This window comes from Lissotriton vulgaris, chromosome 5, assembly GCF_964263255.1.
Source record: "Lissotriton vulgaris chromosome 5, aLisVul1.2, whole genome shotgun sequence".
NCBI lineage: Eukaryota > Metazoa > Chordata > Amphibia > Caudata > Salamandridae > Lissotriton > Lissotriton vulgaris.
The window spans coordinates 278,596,840-278,619,556 of record NC_141693.1 but is presented as its reverse complement, the minus strand read 5'-3'; positions in this window follow the sequence as shown (position 1 = coordinate 278,619,556).

Below are 22,717 nucleotides of genomic sequence, written 5' to 3'. Positions count from 1 at the left end.
TGTAAAATACCGAATTAGTAAATACAGATGTAGGTGGCACTTCAAACAGTGCCACAGGCCATTACCGATTTGTTATTGACCATGTAATACTATTGCATGGTAAATAACGAATTCCTGTGTACTGTGCCATGTGGCACACAGACAATGCCCTAAGGGCATTTTTGTGTGTCACATGGCACACAAGCCAAAATCAAGGGTGCTACAGGGTGTCAAAGTGACACCCTGTTCCCCTTGACAATTCGGTATTTTTACCGAATCGGTATTTACCGATTCGGTAATTGACATTAATTCCTTTGGGCCTCAAGGCCCATAGGAATCAATGGCAATTACCGAATCGGTAAATACCGATTCGGTAATTACCGAATCCTACCGATTCGGTAAAAAATACAGAATTTTTAGCTACATCTCATTTACCGAATCTAGAATACCGAATCGGTAAAATTCGGTATTTTAGAGTCGGTAAATGAGGATTACCTACATCGGGCCCCTTATGCGGATGCCTTCTACATGTCATAAATGACATGTGAGATTATAACCAACCCCTACAAATGTAAATAGATTTTGTGCTACATCATGAACAAGGAGCGGAATCAACACAGGAGGTGGCACAGGTGGGGGCAGAGGCTGCACATGGGGTGCAGGAGGGGCGTGTGGATAAGGAGAGGGAGCAAAGAGGAGCGCTAGGAATGGAGAAGCAAACGGGCAAAACAGAGCAACATGGAGCTGGTGTGGAGAAGCTCATGGGTGGGAAACCAATGGGGAGCTTGGGGAGACACACATAGGCGAGAGAGAAGAACCCCATGGTGCAGTGGAGAGTGGGGGAGGGATCTATACAAGAAAGACAGCTTGAAAATACATGCACTGTTGTGGAGTGCTTCTAAGCTCCACAGAAGGGACAAACAGAAAAAAAGAAAGGAAATGAAACACAGACTGAATAGGAAGCACAAGAATCTGAGTAACAATGAAGCCAACCAATAGCAGTCAAAGAACAAGGTGTAATCCCAATATAAGTTAATGATGTCTCGCAACACACAGCACACATGCTGTCGAGTAGCCGAGATCTAAAAATGGGTTCCCATGCTCAAAGTTGTGTACAGAAAAACATCTATAATGCAGGTTTATAGGGCTCCTCTTGCAAGAGCCACTTAGCCAATGCATCTGTTGCACTATTGCTAGCTGACGAGTAGGTAAAGGGAGTACGGAATGGACAGGGCTCAAATGCTTTGATGACATTGTTTCCCATTCAGAAGCAGAAGAATATCCGTTTGTGTCTTTTCATTTTTCATGTGTGTTTGCAGACTGTCCTCTGTCCTTGTCGACACACTTGCCTTTAGAGCTGGCGTACAAGCACGTTGTTACTGCAATAAATTCAATGTCAAGCTTGAATCTGAATACTACCGATTGAAGGGTGTTGCCTCTGCTTTTTTGGGCAAAAATGGAAACCATTGGTTCAATTTACAAGACTTTGAATGGATCCGGAGCTAGTAACTGAAAAGAATGTAAACATTATCTGCATTCTTTTTCACTGTGGCAAATCTCCCATGTATGGTTTATAGTTCCTTTGGGCATAGTATCCCCAGCTCTAAAGCTCTTTTGAGGTGATTTCTTCAAGCATTTGTGACACAAAGTACAAACAAGCATTGGCATAGCCAATAGGTCTAACCTTTGGGTCCTAAAAGTGTTTTGCCGGAGCTACTGGCTTTGCTAATGTCTTTAAGCCATGTTGTAGAGCATTGTGGCTGCTGTGCAGCACTTTGACAAGTTATTTTAAAAAAGTATTATAAGCATTTTTGTTTCCTTATATATCAAGAAGACATTATGTACAACTGAATGAACAGATTGAAAAAACTAATTAACATAACAAAATGTCTTCTTGGTTTATTTGGTATTGCAATGCTGCCTACTTCTTCCTGCCTGTTCTAATGCGTGTTTGTTATAGTTTTTTCCTGTTAAGAGGTGTATAAACAATGGGAGGGTAAAGATTGGGAAAATGGTTCCTGAATGACAACACGAGCAGTGGCAGACACTAGGGGAGATTCAACAGATGCCAGATTCAGAGACCAGACTGAGATTGCTGTGAGTGAGGCTGAGGTTTGATGTGCTGGTGAGGAGGTGATGCCTAGGTGATACTGACTGATACACAGGGGGTGCTAGGTGGTGGTGTGCTGGTGCACAGGTGATGCTCAGGTGCTGCTGAGTGCTACTGAGGTGGTGCTGAGTCAAGCAGAGGTGGTGCTGAGTCACTCTGAGGTGGTGTTGCACTGGTGATCCGGTGGTGCTGAGTTAGTGCTGTGCTGAGGGGATGCTGTGCTGATGCGGAGTTGATGCTGCACTGATGAGGAAGGTAGTACTGCCTTGACGCTGAAGTGGTGCTGAATTGCTGCTGAGGTGGGGCTGCAGTTGTGCTGCTCTGATGCTGAGTCAGTGCTGCACTGGTGATGCTGCACTGATGCGGAGGTGGTGCTGCGCTGATGCTGAAGTGGGCCTGCATTGGTGCTGAATTGCTGCTGAAGTGGGGTTGCGCTGGTGCTGTGATGGGGCAGCACTGGTTGTGGTGCACTTATGTGGTGGTGGTGCTGTGCTGAGATGGTGCTGTGCGGATGTTGAGTTGGTGCTGCACTGGTGGTGGTCCTGTGCTGATGCTGAGGTGGTGATGTGCTGATGCTGAGTTTGTGCTGCACTGGTGGTGGTGCACTGATGAGGAAGCGGTGCGGTGCTGATGTTGAGATGGCGCTGTACTCGTGGTGGTGCACTGATGAGGAGGTGGTGCTGAGATTGTGCTGTGCTGATGCTACGGTGCTCAGGTGGTGCTGTTTTGATTCTGAAGTGGTGCTAATAATGCTGAGGTGGTGGTGATGCGCTTGTGCTCAGGTGGTGCTGGGTGATGCTGAGTTGCTGCTGTACTGAGGTGACGCTGTGTTGATGCAGAGGTGATGCTGCACTGATGCTGAAGTGAAGCTGTGTTGGTGCTGAGTTGCTGCTGAGGTGGGTCTGCGCTGGTCCCAAGGAGGTGCTACGCTGATGAATCGTACATCATTTTCTTATCTGGACCAACTTTTTGTTTCAACCTAGCTATTATTGGCAGTATATATATTATCGTGCTTGAGGCACAAACAGACATCTTGCAGTGCCTGCCTGGTTGATGGATGGATGGAGTGGTGATATCTTTTACAGTTGATTAAATTTTCAAGAGCATAAATATGGTTCATATAATCATCTGCGTTTAACGATTCATCACTCCAACTTAATTCAAGATATCTATAATACACAAAGAAGTTTTTACGCCTGGGGCACCTGTGGAAATGTTCAAGGTTTCTGGTGCACTGCTCCTGATGCTGATATAGCTCATATGTTTAGTCACTGTGTTAAAATCCAGGATTTATAGGCTAATATTTTTCATGAATTAGGTAAACTGCTTTGCACGGCTACCAATCATCGATTGAATTGATTTTGCTTGATTTCTCTTCAGAAATGATGCCTAAACATGAAAGTATCATCTTTATGGCAATTGTACTGGCTAGGATATCTCCTCCTAGATTGGTTAGATCATAATCCTCTGTGTGCACGTGATAGGTGGCTTCAGTTTGTGGATTTGTATAAGGCAGAATGGCCATCATTCAAAGCACTCCTGAGCGTGGTTATCTCAGACAAAGTATGGATCGGACTCCCTTCATTTCCTGTTTTTCTTTCATTTCTAGGAAACAGAAATATATTGTAATGTTGCTTCTTAATAATGTTTTTCCACATATATTTTACCCTTTTCGCATACAAAATATATATTAATAAATAAAAATGTGGTTTGTTTCCAAGTTAGCGAGCGGCAAAATCATCTTTAATGTTGCAGTGCCTAAAGGTATGGCAGAAGTGCTTCCTGCCATGCCTTATACCCAGTGGTCGAAGTGGGGGGCAAAAAGTAGGGGATCCGTGGGCGGAGAATCAGAGGGCGGGAATAACGCATAGGTTGGGTCAATGGGTGAAGTCAGAAAGCAAAACATCCAATTTTTTTGGGCATTTCACTGTCCAGTTACAGCTTATCATGTTATTTAATTCAACCAATGGATACACATGTTTATTTAAGGTTTAATATGGGTTATAGACATTAAAATGCATTCACAAAATGGGATAAGTTTCAAATCAGTAAATGTCCCAAATATGTAAAAGTGGATACACAAGCCATTTGTTTAGGAGCCGTGCAGTTTCTGTCATCAGCACCTCTCCTCCCTTCTTCCAAAAGAGCAGTTCAAACTTTAATGGCAAATAATCCTTGTTTGCAAATGATTTCTACATAATTATGGTTCTGCAATATTTGCCACATAATACATCATCTGCTGCATAATCAGACGATTTTCACCAAAAAATGTTTGTATCTCAAACGGATCAAAAGTCACAAAAAATATCAATAAGGGGGATTTAGTTTGGTCCGAATATGTCACTATCTTTCTTACACTAGCAGCGGGTGTAGCGAAACGTAATATTATGAAGGGGTGGGGGGGCGACACAACCCCCTTTGGTTACAGATCGGGAGAAGGACATTGACTGGTGTCAGAGAACAGAGGAAACAGTATATAAAAGCAGGGGATGTGGAAAGAAATAGGAAAAAGTGTGGGCTCCATGACAAGCTTGTAGGGGGTCACTGGGGAGCCCAGATGTAACCGTTCAGGCTCGATTCGACCAGAGTGAGGTGCTCCTTCAGTGTTGACTCTTCCATATTTGCAGTATGATTTCCTCCCCATCCTATCCTTTGTTATTCTAATTTATGTAACCGAATCTCCAATGTGCATGCTTTGGAATAGGTTATTGTACGGTCTATTGAGCTTGATCAATAAAAAGACTTATAATTAAAAAAAAATTTAAGTTACAAAAAATGTGATTTGTGTTGAGAAGTGGAGGGTCCTTTGTAAAGGTTGACTGGTCACCTTTCTCACTGCTGCATTTCTATGTTGCACTGGTACTAATGAGACAAAATATTTGCAGAGAATGTTAGTATGTATAAAAATGTCAATATAATAAAGTATCAGAAAATGTACCGCTTTACGCTGCAGTTTTTTTTTGGCTGCATTATTGAGTCAACAACTCCATTGCTGCATAATTCCAGTGGCCCTAAAGCAGGCAGCACATGTTAAAAGTGTTAGTGCAAGAAGAGACCATGAAGTTTGCTAACTTAGGGCCAGATGTACAATGCTTTTTGTGCTTACAAACAGGAAAGCAAACAGGAAAGCGCCCGTTTGTGATGGCAAAAAAGGATATTGCAATGTACAAACGCTTTTCTGCAAATCGGTGACTCGCAAAATAGCATTTACGAGTCGCCATTAGGAAGGGACATGCCAAGGGCGTCCCTTCCTAATGGCGAATCACAGTGGTATGTGCCATTTATTTATTTATTTATAAAGTTTTATATAGCTCAAACTTGACCCAAGAGGGTATCAGAGCGCTTTACATTTAGGATTGTTGCATTAAAAGTTACATCAGTTACAGGAGCAGAGTAAGGTACAGTACACAAAAACAATGTTGCAAGAATTCGTAGGAGGGAGGGTGTAGGAGAGTAGGGTCTGCAATCCTATGATCACCCAGATTTTTTGCTTTTGTTTCACTGGTTTACGACTTTCTCTGGCTGTGGGCCTGCCAATCAGACCCACAGCCTGGCTGTTCTCTCTCTAAATTACAACATGTACCCTAGGTGCATTTACCAATTGGTACTGGGCCACCTTATCAGACCCTGTAACTCAGGGCATAGGTGTACCCAGGGCTGCCAGGGGCTGCAGCATGTATTATGCCACCCCTGGCTGGCCTCCTAAATTTGACACAACTGGCTGCATGACAGCTGGGGCAAAGTCGTGTAATCACCCTTTGCTGTAGGTGTAGTATACCTATACCTAACCCTAAAATGGACACACAGATTCCTATCAGTCACTCCTATGGCAGGCCTTGACAATCCTGAAGGCAGAGTGCTTGGAATCATGTGAGATGGTGCTCTGGCATGAGCTGAGCCTGTCTGCAGCTTGCGGAACCAAGTCCTAATAGCTGTTCCATGATATCGCATACCATATACTCTTAAGTGCATTATAATCCTCGCGGTTAAATGCTATCTTTGGTATTGCTTTATCAAAACATGTTGAGTAAGGTGTCATACGAATTGGAATACTAACCCCTCGCCAATTCTGGCGACGGGGTTAGCATTCCACCCTTCTAGAGGGACACGACATGTCTGTAACTGTGAACCCCGGTTAAAGTTAACTGAAGCCTCAGCTCCACAAAATGAATGCTGCCACCACAGACACGAGTCTGACCCCCTGCAGCTGGGAGTCCTTCCAGCAAGGGGAGCCTGGACAAAGGGTTCCCTGTCAGGGGCGGTGCTAGCACCGTCCCAGATATGGTTTTGTGTATCCTGGGTAGGCAGGGCTTTTCAGGAAGGTGACTGCTGAGTGGCACCCCGGTGCTCACTACGCATAGGCCGGTCAGAACCAGTTCCAGGGGCACACCAGCCCCTGGCCTGGGGAAAGTCCGGCATGGCAGAGGGGTGTAACCACCCCCCTCCTAGTCCCACCCATAGGCAGGACCTAGTCACCGGGTCAGCCCCCTTTTTTAGTATAAAGATGGGAGCGGGCCCCCTGTTCAAATTAGATCATCTTTGGAATCAAGACACGACTTTCTTCGAAAGGACTTCAAGATTTCTTCATCAAGATTCTCCCTTGTGGCTAAGGAGTAGTCACCCTGCATCCGCAGGCACCATCCTAAAGAAACACTGCGGTCTGCTGTAAGTCCTTCATCACGAATCCAACGGCCCAGCTCGACGAGACCCGGCTTCCCTGGCACCTCTGACCTCTACTCACCTCTACAGCAAAGCTGAGAACCGTGAGTGCGACGAGACCTCGAGGGACCGACGATCGCCAAGACTGCACGACATCTTTACTGCAAGCCCACCGTGTCCTCCACTGGTGAGTGCTTTGGAGTCCGAGAAGCCCCAACCCTGCACAGCTCCAGCATCCAAGATCAGCCTCCCTGCATCTCCACGATCTGCGTGGGGCCCTTCTGCTGTTTGCTGTGCACCGCGTTGTTTGGCTACTAGCCGGCTGGCTTGTGGCCTTCTGAACGACGCCCGACGACATCACTGCTGCTGGTCTGGTTGCTCCAGGCTGGCCCTTACTTCCTTCTTCAAGAGAGGCACCCCGGACCCTCCTGGTCCACTCCAGATGCCATTTTAGGTCCACCGCGTGGGCTTGAATTTGCCAAGGCTTTGTTGCCCAATCCTGGGTTCAGCGACGCCGACAGCTTCTATCTTTGTGGGACAGCTCGATCCTCCATCCTGGTCGCCGACAACGCCTCCTGGTCCGTGAGATCCGAGCACAGCGTCACCCACTCACCTTGTCGAGGTGGCTACCATCCGGTGCCCTCCTGGTGCCCACTGACTACTGGCTAGTAGTCTCGAACTTGGTCCCCTCTGCTTTCAGGTGTCATCTATCTTCAAGATCCAGGCTTGGATCCAACTGAACTCTCTTCACTGGTCACCGGCCAGCATCTTTTCTTCCGGCTCCTGGTCCGTCTACGAGGATTCCCGACGTCTTTTCAGACCTATGCAGCTGCAGCCCCTGGGCTAGGTAACTTCGGCATTTCGGTGCCCCAGCATAGCCTCACTATCCAAGGGTCAGGATCCACTGTCGTTTTCTCCCTACCAGGTCGGGTTCGCCCGAGAACACTAACTTTGCAATTTCTAGCTACCATAGACTTTTGTCCGCATCTCGCGTGAGAGTGCACACACTGCACCCGAGTCCCCTGGGTCTCCTAGAAGTAATCTAACGATTCCCTAGTCAAGTCCTAGCGATTCCAAAAGCTATTAGTACTGTACTTACCTGCTAGTAATTTCACATTCCACTTTCAGAGTATATGGTTTTCCGTGCCCCTCGGGCATTTGTATATACTGTGCTAACTTAAGTATTTTTGTAAGAGTTTTGGTTTGTGCTTAGTACCCTGTCCTCATAAAGAGTACAGGGCTGTTGTGATTCTTAATAAATAACTGTTTATTTTCATAACACTTGTGTGGTGTCCTTTCACTGGGTATTCAAGGGGTATATGTGTGGTAAACAGCTGGCTTAACACGCCCTCTCGAGTCTTTAGCCTTAGACTGCTCGTATCCACGCTACTAGGATAGCTGGTCTATAAGGTTGACTTACAACCAATCATCAATAAGGGTTGCTGGACTGATACATAGTGTTCACTAGAATAGTGAGCACTGCATATCAGGCCACCTTCTCACATTGGTGAGCAGCGGTTGGGATTTGAGCTTGCTGTTGTTTTACCACACGTATCCTAAGAATATCTTGTTGAAAGATCACATAAGTACTGTTAGGTACATATAACTAAAGCTTAGAATACTCTGAGTTCTACTGAACCAGCTGTTGTAGCTCCTCAAGGCCTAGCACACCTTGGCTGCAACTCTTAGCAAGGGATCAGTAGGTAACACATAGTGTAGGTAGGTGCATCACTTACACCACACTAGAAACAGTATGTCGGACAAAGGAGGAAACACTGAGTCTCCCCTTGTGTCAGTTGACCCTCCACAGGTCATCCCTTCAAGATATACTGTGCTTAGCTTCCATGAGTTACGACAAGTGTGTACCTCTAGGAAGATTAAGCAGGGGTCTAACCCCACAACTGCCTTTCTGATTGGTCTCTTAGAGACTTATGATGCAAGGAGGGCTGGTAACCCAGACCCTTCTAATCCAGATGGCAATATGCCCTCCTTACAGGGTCCCTATGATAGCCATGACCATCCCCTTCAGGAGGCAGATGATGCTGATGATGAGGATGAGGATTTGGTGTCAGGGGATGAGGCAGATAAGGGACAGGTAGAAGTCAGCAGACTAACCAGGTCCAACTTAAGCAGACATGAGCTTGGTACTAGGGGAGCCCTGGGGCCACTCTCAGGTCAGCTTAACATTGGGAATGGATGAGCTAGGTCTCTATCCAGAGGCTCTGGCAGATCCCTTCACACCAATGGCTCTCAACACTCCTCTCAGAGGGGGATGACATCTCCCCAGAGGAGAGTGTATGCAGCTAAAGAAAAGGCAGCCAATCTGAGGATTGAAAGGGAAGAACTTGCCCTGGCCAAAGAGAGGCTTGCCTTCGCTAGAGAGCAACAGTTAGGTGGGGCAGTCCCCACTGGTGGCAGCATTGTACCTAGCAATAGGGAAAGGAGTTTTGATACAAAACACCTAGGTAAGATAGTGCCCCCCTTTAAACAAGGGGATGACATCCACAAATGGATTACTGCTTTGGAGAGGGCCTGCACTGTGCAAGGTGTTCCCCAGAGTCAGTGGGCAGCTATCTTGTGGCTCTCCTTTGAAGGTAAAGGTAGAGACAAGCTCCTCACCACAAGGGTAGAGGATGCTAATGATTACCAAGTCTTGAAAAATACACTGGTTGATGGGTTTGGCCTAACCACTGAGCAGTACAGAGTGCTGTTCAGGGATACCCAGAAAACTCAGTCTCAAGATTGGGCTGACTTTGTAGATTGTGCCACTAAGGCTTTTGAGGGCTGGTTGCTGGGCAGTAAGGTTACTGATTATAAAGGATTGTACAATTTGATGATGAGAGAACAAATTTTAAACAATTGTCAGAACCAGTTGTTGCATCAGCATCTTGTTGACTCAGATCTGACCTCTCCCCAAGAATTGGGAAAGAAGGCAGACAGATGGGTTAGAACAAGAGTTAACCCCATGGCTGCTAAGGCAATTCCCCTCCTGTGCTGGGATTTGCTATATTTCATTGTTTTCTGACGAGCTGGGCTCGTCATCAGTGTACGAGGAGGCTACACCATGACGAGCCCAGCTCGTCATCAGCTTGGAAGGGGTTAAACAGAACCAGGGCCAGAATCAAGGTGGTCAGAAGAAAGCAGACCAGAAGGGTAAAGATTCTAAGGGGGAACAAAATGACCAGAAGTTTTCGATAGGTCCCCAACAACCCAAAGAGGGTGGGGGTCAGGCTCCCCAAAAGAAGAAAGAAGGCCAATCTAAAAGGTGGTGCCAATACTGCAAAAGTAAAACTCACTGGTTTAGTGAGTGCACCAAGAAAGGAGGAGGGCAGACTCCTGCCACTGCAGCCCCTAAGGCACCTGTGCCCCCTAGTACAGTCAGCAGTGGTAGTGCACCTCCCAAGGGTTTAGTAGGGTTAACCCTGGGTTCTGAGGGGTGTGACAACTTAGTTGGTACACTCACTCAGGCTGTCCTTGTCAGTACAGGGGATATGGATATGTCCCCTGACATAAGTCCCAATACTTTGGGCAAATACAGACAGACACCTTTCATTAATGGAAAAATGGCTCAGGCCTATAAGGACACTTGTGCCAGTGTCACCATGGTGACACCTAACTTTGTGGACCCTGGACAGATCATGCCAGGTACAGAATTCCTGGTGACCAATGCAAGCAATGTCACTACCACTCACAGTATGGCAATTGTAGCTTTCTCCTGGGGAGGGGTAACTGGCCAAAAGAAGGTTGTAGTTAGTTCAGACCTCCCAGTGGATTGTTTGTTGGGCAATGATTTGGAGTCATCACAATGGACAGAGGTGGAGCAGAGGACTCACATGGAAATGTTAGGCTTGCCAGCACATGTGTTTGCTGTGACCAGGTCACAGGTCAGGAAATGCCCCACTGAACAGGTGCTGGATCCTGGAACAATGGACCAGACACCTTCCAAGAAGAAGAGCAGTAGGGTTAAGGCTGTGCCTTCCCCCTTGCCACAGGTTGTGGATCAAGTCTCAGAGGAGGCTGACCTACAGGAATTGAGGGAAACTGAGCCTAGAGAGTTTGAACTTGATCAAGTTGAATTCTTGGGTTCGACCCTCAAGGGAAGACCTGGGGAAGGACCAGTTAGACTGCCCTTCTCTTGAACCCCTCAGACAGCAGGCTGCTGCTGAGGCTGCTGGGAACGCCACAGGTACCCACAAGGTATACTGGGAAGATGGACTCCTGTACACTGAGTCAAGAGACCCCAAGCCTGGCATGACCAGGAGGCTGGTTGTACCCTTGTCTCAGAGAGGTTTCCTACTTACCTTGGCCCATGAGATTCCCTTAGCAGGTCACTTAGGCCAGACAAAGACTTGGGACAGGCTTGTCTCACACTTTCACTGGCCTCACATGAATGAGGATACCAAGGAGTTTTGTCGCTCCTGTGTCACTTGCCAAGCCAGTGGTAAGTCAGGTGGCACAACAAAGGCCCCCCTTATACCAATGCCTGTGGTGGGGGTGCCCTTTGAAAGAGTGGGGATTGACATTGTTGGTCCAATGGAACACCAGACAGCATCAGGGCACAAGTTTATACTGGTGGTAGTGGATCATGCCACCAGGTATCCTGAAGCTATTCCACTTAGGACCACCACAGCACCTGTGGTGGCAAGGGCCCTAGTTGGAGTGTTCTCCAGAGTGGGCTTCCCTAAGGAGGTTGTCTCTGACAGAGGTGCAAACTTCATGTCAAGCTACTTAACTGCTATGTGGAAGGAATGTGGTGTCAATTACAAATTCACTACACCCTATCATCCACAATGCAATGGGCTTGTTGAAAGGTTCAACAGGACCCTAAAAGGGATGATTCATGGACTACCTGAAAAGCTCAGGCGTAGATGGGATGTCCTGATTCCCTGCCTTCTGTTTGCTTACAGAGAGGTCCCACAAAAGGGGGTTGGCTACAGCCCTTTTGAACTTTTGTATGGGCATCCTGTGAGAGGCCCCCTGTGTTTGGTGAAGGAAGGATGGGAGAGACCTCTCAAAAAGCCTGCAACCAACATAGTGGACTATGTACTTGGTCTCCGCTCCAGGATGGCTGAGTATATGGAGAAGGCATCTGAAAACCTTAAGGCCAGTCAAGAACTTCAAAAAGCTTGGCATGACCAAAAGGCTGTCCTGACTGTTTACCAGCCTGGACAGAAGGTGTGGGTGTTGGAGCCAGTGGCCCCAGCAGCACTCAAAGACAAATGGTCTGGGCCCCACACAATTCTTGAGCAAAAGGGAGAGGTCACCTACCTGGTGGACCTTGGAACTCCCAGGAGTCCCCACAGGGTACTCCATGTCAACAGGCTCAAAGCATATGTCGACAGGAAGGACATGAGCTTGCTCATGGCCATAGATGAGGGACAGGAGGAAGAGAGTGACCCTCTCCCAGACCTGCTCACTCAGAATCCTGATGATGGGTCAGTAGATGGTGTTGTCTTTTGTGGCAGCCTCTCTGAACATCAGCAGAAAGACTGTAAACAGGTTCTTCAGTCTTTCAGACATATGTTCTCTCTGACACCCAGTCAGACCAATTGGTGCACCCATGAGGTTGACACTGGTGACAGCCTGCCAGTCAAGAGTAAAATCTACAGGCAGCCTGATCATGTTAGAGACTGCATAAAAACTGAAGTGCAGAAAATGTTGGAGTTGGGAGTCATTGAATCCTCAGATAGCCCTTGGGCTAGTCCAGTAGTTCTAGTGCCAAAGCCTCACACCCAAGATGGTAAGAGAGAGATGAGGTTTTGCGTAGACTACAGGGGTCTCAATGCAGTCACTAAGACTGATGCCCACCCAATACCAAGGGCAGATGAACTTATAGATAGATTGGCTTCTGCCAACTACTTAAGTACATTTGACTTAACAGCTGGGTATTGGCAAATCAGGTTAGCTGAGGATGCCAAGCCCAAGACAGCATTTTCAACCCCTGGTGGGCATTATCAATTTGTGGTAATGCCCTTTGGTCTGAAAAATGCACCTGCCACCTTCCAAAGGTTGGTGAATCAAGTCCTTACTGGGCTGGATGACTTCTGTGCAGCATATCTAGATGATATTGCTGTCTTTAGCTCCACCTGGGAGGATCACCTGGTCCACCTGAGGAAAGTGTTAGAGGCTCTGCAAGCAGCAGGCCTCACTATCAAGGCCACCAAGTGCCAGATAGGGCAGACACAGGTTGTATACCTGGGCCACCTTGTAGGTGGAGGCCAGGTTCAGCCACTGGAGAGCAAAATACAGTCAATCAGGGACTGGGCTCCTCCAACCACCCAGACTCAGGTTCGAGCTTTCTTGGGCCTGACTGGATACTACAGAAAGTTTGTCAGGAACTATGGTTCCATTGTGACACCATTAAATGAACTGACAAGTAAGAAAATGCCAAAAAAGGTTCAGTGGACAGCAGGCTGTCAAAAAGCATTCGATGACCTAAAGCAGGCCATATGCACAGCACCTATCCTTAAGAGTCCAGACTACTCCAAACCATTCATTGTCCAAACAGATGCTTCTGAGTTGGGTGTGGGAGCTGTTCTTTCTCAACTGAATTTTGATGGTCAAGACCAGCCCATTGCTTTTATAAGCAGAAGGCTGACCCCCAGAGAGAAGAATTGGTCAGCTATTGAGAGGGAGGCCTTTGCTGTGGTTTGGGCCCTGAAGAAGCTGAGGCCATACTTGTTTGGCACTCACTTCAAGATTCAGACCGACCATAAGCCCCTCTTGTGGCTAAATCAGATGAAGGGTGAAAACCCCAAACTGCTTAGGTGGTCCATTTCCCTACAGGGGATGGACTTTACGGTGGAACATAGACCTGGTACTGATCATGGCAATGCCGATGGGCTCTCCAGATATTTCCACTTAGAACAAGAAGACTCACCTGGTCAAGGTTAGCTTATTGTCCCAAAGTTTGGGGGGGGGGGTCATGTAGGAGAGTAGGGTCTGCAATCCTATGATCACCCAGATTTTTTGCTTTTGTTTCACTGGTTTACGACTTTCTCTGGCTGTGGGCCTGCCAATCAGACCCACAGCCTGGCTGTTCTCTCTCTAAATTACAACATGTACCCTAGGTGCATTTACCAATTGGTACTGGGCCACCTTATCAGACCCTGTAACTCAGGGCATAGGTGTACCCAGGGCTGCCAGGGGCTGCAGCATGTATTATGCCACCCCTGGCTGGCCTCCTAAATTTGACACAACTGGCTGCATGACAGCTGGGGCAAAGTCGTGTAATCACCCTTTGCTGTAGGTGTAGTATACCTATACCTAACCCTAAAATGGACACACAGATTCCTATCAGTCACTCCTATGGCAGGCCTTGACAATCCTGAAGGCAGAGTGCTTGGAATCATGTGAGATGGTGCTCTGGCATGAGCTGAGCCTGTCTGCAGCTTGCGGAACCAAGTCCTAATAGCTGTTCCATGATATCGCATACCATATACTCTTAAGTGCATTATAATCCTCGCGGTTAAATGCTATCTTTGGTATTGCTTTATCAAAACATGTCGAGTAAGGTGTCATACGAATTGGAATACTAACCCCTCGCCAATTCTGGCGACGGTGTTAGCATTCCACCCTTCTAGAGGGACACGACATGTCTGTAACTGTGAACCCCGGTTAAAGTTAACTGAAGCCTCAGCTCCACAAAATGGATGCTGCCACCACAGACACGAGTCTGACCCCCTGCAGCTGGGAGTCCTTCCAGCAAGGGGAGCCTGGACAAAGGGTTTCCTGTCAGGGGCGGTGCTAGCACCGTCCCAGACATGGTTTTGTGTATCCTGGGTAGGCAGGGCTTTTCAGGAAGGTGACTGCTGAGTGGCACCCCGGTGCTCACTACGCATAGGCCGGTCAGAACCAGTTCCAGGGGCACACCAGCCCCTGGCCTGGGGAAAGTCCGGCATGGCAGAGGGGTGTAACCACCCCCCTCCTAGTCCCACCCATAGGCAGGACCTAGTCACCGGGTCAGCCCCCTTTTTTAGTATAAAGATGGGAGCGGGCCCCCTGTTCAAATTAGATCATCTTTGGAATCAAGACACGACTTTCTTCGAAAGGACTTCAAGATTTCTTCATCAAGATTCTCCCTTGTGGCTAAGGAGTAGTCACCCTGCATCCGCAGGCACCATCCTAAAGAAACACTGCGGTCTGCTGTAAGTCCTTCATCACGAATCCGACGACCCAGCTCGACGAGACCCGGCTTCCCTGGCACCTCTGACCTCTACTCACCTCTACAGCAAAGCTGAGAACCGTGAGTGCGACGAGACCTCGAGGGACCGACAATCGCCAAGACTGCACGACATCTTTACTGCAAGCCCACCGTGTCCTCCACTGGTGAGTGCTTTGGGGTCCGAGAAGCCCCAACCCTGCACAGCTCCAGCATCCAAGATCAGCCTCCCTGCATCTCCACGATCTGCGTGGGGCCCTTCTGCTGTTTGCTGTGCACCGCGTTGTTTGGCTACTAGCAGGCTGGCTTGTGGCCTTCTGAACGACGCCCGACGACATCACTGCTGCTGGTCTGGTTGCTCCAGGCTGGCCCTTGCTTCCTTCTTCAAGAGAGGCACCCCGGACCCTCCTGGTCCACTCCAGACGCCATTTTAGGTCCACCGCGTGGGCTTAAATTTGCCAAGGCTTTGTTGCCCAATCCTGGGTTCAGCGACGCCGACAGCTTCTATCTTCGTGGGACAGCTCGATCCTCCATCCTGGTCGCCGACAACGCCTCCTGGTCCGTGAGATCTCCGAGCACAGCGTCACCCACTCACCTTGTCGAGGTGGCTACCATCCGGTGCCCTCCTGGTGCCCACTGACTACTGGCTAGTAGTCTCGAACTTGGTCCCCTCTGCTTTCAGGTGTCATCTATCTTCAAGATCCAGGCTTGGATCCAACTGAACTCTCTTCACTGGTCACCGGCCAGCATCTTTTCTTCCGGCTCCTGGTCCGTCTACGAGGATTCCCGACGTCTTTTCAGACCTATGCAGCTGCAGCCCCTGGGCTAGGTAACTTCGGCATTTCGGTGCCCCAGCATAGCCTCACTATCCAAGGGTCAGGATCCACTGTCGTTTTCTCCCTACCAGGTCGGGTTCGCCCGAGAACACTAACTTTGCAATTTCTAGCTACCATAGACTTTTGTCCGCATCTCGCGTGAGAGTGCACACACTGCACCCGAGTCCCCTGGGTCTCCTAGAAGTAATCTAACGATTCCCTAGTCAAGTCCTAGCGATTCCAAAAGCTATTAGTACTGTACTTACCTGCTAGTAATTTCACATTCCACTTTCTGAGTATATGGTTTTCCGTGCCCCTCGGGCATTTGTATATACTGTGCTAACTTAAGTATTTTTGTAAGAGTTTTGGTTTGTGCTTAGTACCCTGTCCTCATAAAGAGTACAGGGCTGTTGTGATTCTTAATAAATAACTGTTTATTTTCATAACACTTGTGTGGTGTCCTTTCACTGGGTATTCAAGGGGTATATGTGTGGTAAACAGCTGGCTTAACACGCCCTCTCGAGTCTTTAGCCTTAGACTGCTCGTATCCACGCTACTAGGATAGCTGGTCTATAAGGTTGACTTACAACCAATCATCAATAAGGGTTGCTGGACTGATACATAGTGTTCACTAGAATAGTGAGCACTGCATATCAGGCCACCTTCTCACAGAGGGGAGGAAGGAGTCATAGCAGGGAGATGAGGAGGAACTGTGCCCAATGTCCGGCTGGGTAGGTGACGGTCGAGGGGGAAACCAGGGCCAATCTCCTCAATAGCTGTCTAGCAGCTCCACCGGACATCAGCAATGTTGCTCAGGTCTCAGCGTTCAGGAAAACCAGTTTGAGTTGATTTGATTTGAGAAGTTTATATAGCACTGGCTAGACCCAGAGGTATCAGAGCACTTTACCAGAGGATCATTATGTTACAAGTTACAATGGTTACAATAGCGTAATAAGTTATAGTAAACAAAAATTAAGTTGAGAGAATTCGTAGGAAAAGATTTGTAGGAAAGGAGGGGAGGAAAGAGCCATAGCAAGAAGACGAGGAAGAATTGTACCCAATGTCCGGCTGGGTAGGTGACGGTCGTGGGGGAAACCAGGGCCAATCTCCTCAATAGCTGTCTAGCAGCTCCATCGGGCATCAGCAATGTTGCTCAGGTCTCAGCTCAGCTCCAGGGGAATAAAGCCTAAAAATCAGTCCATGGCAGGGGGAGCTTCTGGCCAGAGCTCACCATCTGTCATTGTATTGCGACAGCATTTGATGCCAAAAAACACTTGCAGTTTACCACCTACTTCAAGTAGGTGGTAAGCCACTCGTAAACGGGAAGGGGTTCCGCCCTTCCCCTTTGTGAATGGGTGCACAAACATTTTTTAAGAGCAGGCAATGGTCCCAAGGACCACTGCCTGCCCTTAAAAACTGAAAATAAAACTTTTTTTTTAATTAAAGGCATCCGTTTTTTCTTTAAGCATTTTAACTGAAAAGGAAAGTAAAAGAAGGCAATTTTGAAATGTTTTCCAAAACTGCTGGGTGTGAGCTGAAATGTGATATCAGCCTGCTGGTTGCTGACCATTTGACATTGCTGGGAGAAAAAGTTAATCATTGCTTCTCAAATTTTGAAATCTAAGACTATGATTGGATTAGAAATCCATTTCTTTCAACTGTAACGGGTAATTTTTCACTTATTGAAGAAGAATTAGCTTGAAATAAAAAAATATCGAAGTCTGTTATTGATGCATGAAGAGGGTGACTTAGACAGCTTTTGGATTTGTGTTTCAAAAATGCATCCAAACCTAGGTAAAATAAAAAAAGTATTAAAGATTCTTCTGCAGTTTTCTATTACATACATTTGTGTAGTAAACTTTTCAACGTTGATAAATTTAAAGACACTGAAACGTGGAAGCTTGAAAATGCTTGATGACGAAATGCAAGTGTCTTATCTAATATTCCACCAAATATTGAGTAGCTGTGTTCATCCTATCAACCTCATACATCTCATTAAAATAGTAGGTGTTGTTTGTTTTATTCAATTTTTATTCATTTTTGCACATATTACTCATAAATGACAACATTTGTGGAAATGTATGTATGTTATGTAACAAGTCATATATTTTTAAAAATATGCATGAAAGGTTTTCGTGAGATATGTTGCATTTCCATACGTTTTGTTATTACAGTTTATATGACATGAATTTTATGTATTTGTCCGTATCTCTTACATGCGGTTAGCATAACCTCCAGTTTTCTAGTAAAATTGAATTACTGTGTCCTGAACTGATTGATGCATGTCTAAAAAGTGTGTCACCACCATCAAAAGGTTGGAAAGCTCTGTCCTAGGGTATCAAGCAGAGGTGCTGCTAAGCTTTATTTGAACCTGGTTTTACTGTATTGCTTCAGGATAGCTCATAATTATTTATTAATTACATTTGTTAGGCGCACAAATCATCCCTGCAGGGATCTCTAGGCCCCGCTACAGTGTGGGAGCAAAGAGGAGTTAGACTGCTGAGAGAAGAGCCAGGTTGTCAAACATTTTTTGAATGTGGTGAAGTCCGTACATGCTCGGATAGATAAAGGTAACCTATTCAAATGGTAAGGGGCCAGAAACGAGAAGGCGTCACCTCCGTGCCTCGTTGTTCTGATGTGTTTTAGGCACAGGAGCAATAGATCACTCAATCTGAGCTGCCGTGCCGGGATGTATGGTTGTAGTTTCTGCCTCAAGTAGAGAGGACTCTTCCCCTGCATGGTCTTACACACTTGGCAGAGAAGTTTGAAGAGGGCACTTTTTATTCGGAAGCCAGTGCAGGGAATATGGAGAGGGCTTGGAGGGGGAACAGGTGGAAGATTTAATATCAATCTGGCGGTCAAGTTCTGCACCACGTGGAGCCAGGCCAGAAGGCCGTCACTACTACCCACCATCACCATGAGGGCATTGCCATAGTGCAGGCGGCTCATTATTAGTGCTTGTACCAGTGTCTTTCTAGCCTGCAAAGGAGTCAATTGAAAAACCTTTTTAAGGGTTCGAAGGATGCCAAAACAGGTTCCAGACACTGTTATGACATGCTCCTTCAAGGAGAGCTTGTCATCCATCATTATTCCCAGATTCCTTGCACATTTATTGGGGGTAGGTGGAGCGCCTAGCTCTGGAGGCCCCCAATCCTCTGACCAAGCTGTCTGTGCCTTCCCAAACAGGAGGATCTCTGTTTTGGTCATGTTCAGTTGCAAACAGTTCTTGGACATCCACGAGGCTACTGTCAGTAAGCAGTGTTTAAATCCCGCTTTGGTCATGGTGGGGTCTTGGTCCATGGTGATGATCAGTTGGATATCATCAGCATAGGAAATAGTTTCAAAACCATAAGATCTAGTGAGTTGTGCCAAGGGGGCCATATACACATTAAACAGTGTCGGGCTCAGGATTGAACCCTGTGGTATGCCCTTATCGAAGATGAAGATGCGTACTCGCCCAACTGGACCTGGTTTGTGCGTTCTGACAGGAAGTTGACCAGCCATTTGAGTGCTTTGCCTCTGATACCAAACTCCCAAAGTCTATGCACTAAGATCTGATGGGAGATGGTATTAAATGTGGCTGACAGGTCTAAAAGAGCCAACATGGTCGCTGATCCCTGATCTAATGCCAGTTTATTAGTGTCCGTGACTTCCACAAGTGCAGCCTCAGTACAGTGTGAGGCTCGAAAGCCAGATTGTGAGAGATTGAGCAGATGATTACATTCCAAGTATGATGATAGTTGGGCATTCACAGTGGATTCTAGGATTTTTGGGGAAAAAGGAAGGGAGATGGGTCTGTAGTTTGCAAAGTTATGAGGATCTGCTGTAGCTTTTTTAAGAAGTGGTTTAATGTATGCAGCCTTCCATTTACAAGGTATACTAGCCAATTGTAAGGAAAGGTTACATAAATCTGTGATTGGAGTACACAGAATGGGGGCTAAGGTAGTAATCACATGGGGAGGTGCTGGGTCTGTCGGGGACCTTGATTTTACAGAATTTATACGAGCTAGGGTCTGATCCTCAGTCATTGGGCTAAAGGTTTCCAACGTGCAGACAGGCGCTACTTCTTGGGGTTCCTGGGTTCCTGTGTGATAAGGCCACTGGGTTTGAGAATGTGTTGTAGATGTTGATTTTTTCGTTTAAAGTAGGCTTCAAGATTATCACAGAGGGATTGGGATGTCGGTATAGTTTGATTGCCTCTATTAGGGTTTGTAAATTCTTTGTGGATTATGAACAACTTCTTAGATGAGTTTGTTGTAGATTTGATTCTCTCTGCAATATGGGGTCTTCTAGCCAGATTACAATGTGTGAGATACATTCTCAGAGCGATTGTATAGGCCAGTTTGCCCTCATTGGTTTTATCCTCCCTCCAGATCCGTTCTAGTCTCCTTACTTTACTATGTTTTTTCCTTCCTTAACACCTCAGAATACCAAGGAGCAGGGGGGTGTTCTTCTCGAAATTATGGTTTTCTTAGCGGCACAATGGAGTCAAAGGCCTTTATGAGTGAAGCTTCCAAGGCAGTCAGGGCCAAGTCAATATCATTGTGCTTGATAATAGATGGAGGACTAAAGAGCGGGCGAAGTGCTGAGGGCGCCACCTTCCTCCAGTGTCTTGTGAACTTGGGTCCATGGCTGTGAGTCCCTTTGTTGGACTTGATTTCTAAGTTAAAATTGATAGAGAAATGGTCAGTCCATGTCTTCTCTATGGGAGTGTCTACTGCTAAGTTCCCTGCTGCAGCAAAAATTAAATCTAGTGTGTGCCCTCCTCTATGGGTGGGGCCAGATACCAGATGGTATAGACCAACAGTATAGAATTCCCCGTCTATCCAATTTATTCAATACGTTCCTATCCACTACAGCAAGTTAGAGAAGCAAGCACGCAGTAGTTTCCCAGCATTATCATATAATGGGATGGCCATAAATCATGCGTCTGATTTCCCATTTGTGGAAGTGTGTTTGAAAGAGTGACAGAATCATGTTTTTCTAATATTCCACTTCAAAATCAGCTAGTGCAATTTGGTAGTTTGATGGGGGGCGGAGCTTGATCCCTTCCATGTATCTGGCAAACCTTGGTTGAATAGAACCACCTACCTCGTTCCAGCGGCCCACCCAAGTGTTTTCGTGGCACTCCCAGGTTGCATTTTTTCCAGAGTTGCATATAGCACGAACTTGACCCGAAGGTATCAGAGCGCTTTGCGTTACAGGCACATTCATTCATTTTTAGGCACGCGGAGATTACGTGATTTGTCCGGAATCACAGGATGCAGAACGTTCATGCCGAGACTGGAACCCGGCTCCCCAGCTTCCCGGTCGACCGCTCTGGCCGTTAGGCCACATCCTCTCACCCAAATTTCTGGAGCCGGGCCTGAAGGGAAAGAACTCTGAATAGCAAAGGAGATTGCTTGTAGCAGGTCTGCAAAAGGGCTGATGACTAAAATATAGGCGCAGGTGTGTGCGCGGTAGGGGCCTTACTGCGGGGCTGGCAGAGGGCCTCATATGCCACCTGGTGCAGTGGACAGGTGTCAAAAAAGATAGAACAGCCAGTTGTATCCGCTCACATTCTGCTGCTGAATCCAGCAACTCCCACTCGCACCACTACGAACATTATGCCCCGCGATGCCCCTTCAGATAATCTCGGGTGTGCGTGGGGGAAGGGGGAGGGGTGGGGGTCAACACTGCGCACTGCAGCGCTCATGCACGCGCTGGAGGTGCCCCGCCTCCCGCCTCGTGGAGCCCTTAGGGCGGGCCCTGTATGCGAGAGTCCTCGGCGGGAGCCCCCCCCTCTCCTCCATCAAGTGCGGCAGCGCGTGCCCTGCGCTCCAGCTGCGCGCTAATGACTGGGCCTGTCCTGTAATTAAAGCCGAGCTGCCGGCAGCAGTCCCTCTCAGACAGCCTCACTCCGCCGGGGGCTTCTCGCATTAATGATGCCCGAGGGAGGGGGCGGCGACTGACGGCTGTGGAGGGAGTGCAAAGGGAGGTCGCCTTATTACAGCGCCTGAAACACCTCTTTGACGTGCCGGCTTTGTCAGCACGACTGGCCCACCTACGGCGACTCGCGGGTCAGGGCGCAAGGTGGCCCTTTGTCAACGCTTCGTTCCTTGCGACCTCCACCCCGAGGCTCGACCCCAAAAGTGAATTTGCTCCGTGACTGAAATTACGCATCTCCAGGTCCATTGGAATTATGCAGATTTTCAGCGGCGCCTTTTCCCACATAATTATGGAATTGCCACTCTTTCCACATAATCTATCATCGTCTGCACAATATGCAGATTTATTTAAACAAAAAAAGTTTGCTTCTCGTTCAACCAGATATAACGTTACTAAAAAAGAAGCTAAAACACACGTTGCTGCGTAGTGACAGGCCTTTTGTAGCGCAGAGGCTGATTGCTTTTCAGTTGCTAATTGCTGTGTTTAGGTAGAAAACTGATATTAATATGGTGAAAAATTTGCCTATAAAGTGTTAACATCTGCAAAAATGTCAAAATAGCGAATTAACACAGCCTCAAACGCGCTGCATTACGTCGCATTATTTTCCTTTTCTTGGGACATAATTTTGTCAACAGCGCTGCTCAAATTGGTCCTCCTTGCCACATAATTCCACGAGCCCTGCCTATCATGTATCATAAATGTAAACCACAAAAGTATATGGGGAAGAATAACTATCACAAGTTTATGTATCTTAGTGACACAAGCGAAGTATTGTCCCAGACTGCTGCACTGGCGCTGTGCGGTGCCGACCGGATGTGATTATGTAACCGGAGTCAGCAGTTTAATTTGCAGTTTTTTTAAATGTGTTTTTCAAAGGATCCCGCCCACCAGCATGGCTGTTTTCCACAGTTGCCTGATTGATATTTGGGTCGCCAAGACTTAATTCCGCCACATGCCTCTTTCTTCCACCACCCTACATTTTCTTCTGGCTGTTCTTTTTCATCCACGCTTTCTCTGTTTGACACTTAATTCACATCTTCCTCTTGCCTGCTTCTTCGCTCTCTC